Here is a 2500-nt window from a genome sequence, read left to right as displayed (position 1 = left end):
TGTCATACAGATTCATTTTTATATGTATACTCCAGCTTTACTGGAGGATTAGGGGTGACGGTATCCCCCCCCCCCCCCCATGTACAGCAACCCTTTGTGATGAAAATTCTTTAAATTTCTGTAGACGCCAAAAAGTAACGATTGTATGATATCCTTTGGTTATATATGATGTCATACTTATCAGCCTATATTAATTCTGTCAGCGCTCAGGCTATATTCGCATTTCCGTCACAAAATCAGGTATCAGCCATTTTGTGACGGAAATGCGAGTATAGACAAAGCGACATTCAAATTTGGCGCAAAATCTCAATTAAAATACCACCCCCCCCCCCTCTCCTCTAAGGCCAATTGAATGTTCTGATGAAATAAATGATACCATTGGTTCAATTTATAGTACTTCTGTTGAAAGTGGGATTGGATTACATTATTGTTTTTGTCTTTCAAGACCGGCCGCACTGTGCTGCCATTGGCCAGTAGAACAGATTCTGCTCTGGTCGCACAGTGCGGCCAATGGCGATGAAGGAGTTAAAGAACAAATCACAATTGACTGAATTAGGTCTCCATTAAGATTTTGTCTTTGTGGAACGAATCAGATCCTTTGACAGGTGAAGTGTGACCGTAGTTCTACTATAAATATAGATTGTATGAACAATAGGTCACCTCCACATCCTTTACCACTGAATGCGTCCGCCAGAGAGACAGTCAACGATTATTTGAAGAATTCAATTATAAGGTTTCTATTTTGGTCAGCAGACAGAGACTTAACTGGATTATGGTCAACTCAGTCGTATTCTTGGGAAGTTGAGCTGTTTATAAAACATTTGGTCAGAAAACTCGTCCTCCAAATATTGATCAATTTAAATGACCATCGTCTTAACAAAAAATCTTAAACCTAGGACTTCGCAAATTCCTAGGTTTGAGAGTTTTTGCCAAAATTAGCGTCATTTAAATCGGCCGATATTTCAAGGACGGGTTTTCTGGCCAAATTTTGAATCCCCCTTTTTCCCACGGTAAGGCAGTTAACAGGTTAAAGGACAAAATAACGGTCTGTTTTTAATGATATTGTAATGAAGAGTATTGGAATTTGATTCAATAGTATGATGCCACGTCGGCGGCTCGTGGTTCTAAACAAAGAAAATCTGTACTTTTTATTCTTCATGCTGGCTTGAACTTTTCATATGTCTTGTGATCAGAATGTGTAAAAGTATTTGGATGACTCGCAAAGAGAAAAAAAATACGGAAAATATGTGACGCTTTTTTGCGTTTTATTCTGGTTTGTGGCTGTATCTCGCTTAATACATGGAATATGATATTGAAACTTAGCAATTTTAGGGCAAATTTCTCAGAAAATATGACGAAGACACCAGAAAAGCTCTAACTTGTATAGTTTTAGAGCTGTATGGCGAGGGTCAACCGTAATTTCGTTAAAAAATATACATAATATTGATCATTTGGAACATTTCCGAAGGGTAATATTGTGTTAACAACCCACAAAAATAATGTGAAAAATGCCTGCTTAATTATTATCAATCAAAATAGTCCGTGAGACCATGTCTTATGTTATTTCTGTGTGTGTGTGAGAGAGAGAGAGAGAGAGAGAGAGAGAGAGAGAGAGAGAGGAGAGAGAGAGAGAGAGAGAGAGAGAGAGAGAGAGAGAGAGAGAGAGAGAGAGAGAGAGAGAGAGAGAGAGAGCGTGTGTGTTAATTTACTGTGAGAGAAAAAGAGACATTTGGACAAGATTGTTAAAAAGTCGAATTATCAACTGATTAGTAAGACAAAATACAACAGACAACAAGCTTAGCACCCCTATGACGTCACAATATTAAAAAATACCAAAAACGACTTTCGAGGCTGAGGTGCCAGATGGCCACGCGTGTGGCCAACATTGGCCAAATATAGAATTTTATTTCTTTTATTAAATCTTATTAATTAATTTTGTCTCAGTGACTTTTATCGTAGTCTATTAAAATTTTTGTTTGTCAAATTCAATTACTAGTTTAAGGGGGTCAGTCTTAGTAGTGAAAACCATGCGAGTATCTATTTAGCCACTTTTTAAATCGAATTTGTTGAGGTCAAAGTCTGGCCGTCTGGCAGCCTTGTCTAGCTGACGTCACATGGCTTGTCTCCCCTTCTCACCATTGACTAGCATATTGGGTTGATATTTTGTGATAATACTTGAAAAGTACTTACCGTATTCCTATGAAATTTGAAACATAAATAGATGAAATGTGCATATATAATCGCGACAAAATCTCTGCTCTTGATAGTTTTAGAAATATTTCACTCAAAAGAGCAAACATCTGTTTTTAACAACTTTCTAGTTATTGCACGAATTTTGTCGCTTGACATAATCTATAAGGACCCCTTTACTAATCGTGTGCCAAATTTCAGACATATTTATTGATAAAAAGCGTCGTAATTAATTTTTTAAAAATAGCATATAGCAAACGGCCGCGTCTCATATTTTGTCATGAATTTGAGCTCGTCGCGAGCGAAACTT

The 2500-nt window shown here is 37.2% G+C and overlaps 1 protein-coding gene across 3 annotated transcripts in view; it reads left to right on the top strand.

Annotated features, from left to right (window-relative positions):
* LOC144965444 (parathyroid hormone/parathyroid hormone-related peptide receptor-like) overlaps positions 1 to 2500 on the top strand; it is a 166706-nt gene that overhangs the window by 113771 nt on the left and 50435 nt on the right. The gene's annotated exons all lie outside the window — the stretch shown is intronic.

This window comes from Berghia stephanieae, chromosome 2 (assembly GCF_034508935.2).
Source record: "Berghia stephanieae isolate SIO BIC M18660-M18661 chromosome 2, UCSD_Bste_1.3, whole genome shotgun sequence".
Classification (NCBI taxonomy): domain Eukaryota; kingdom Metazoa; phylum Mollusca; class Gastropoda; order Nudibranchia; family Aeolidiidae; genus Berghia; species Berghia stephanieae.
Note: the sequence above shows the minus strand (reverse complement) of the source record. Positions and strands in the feature narration are given on the sequence as shown.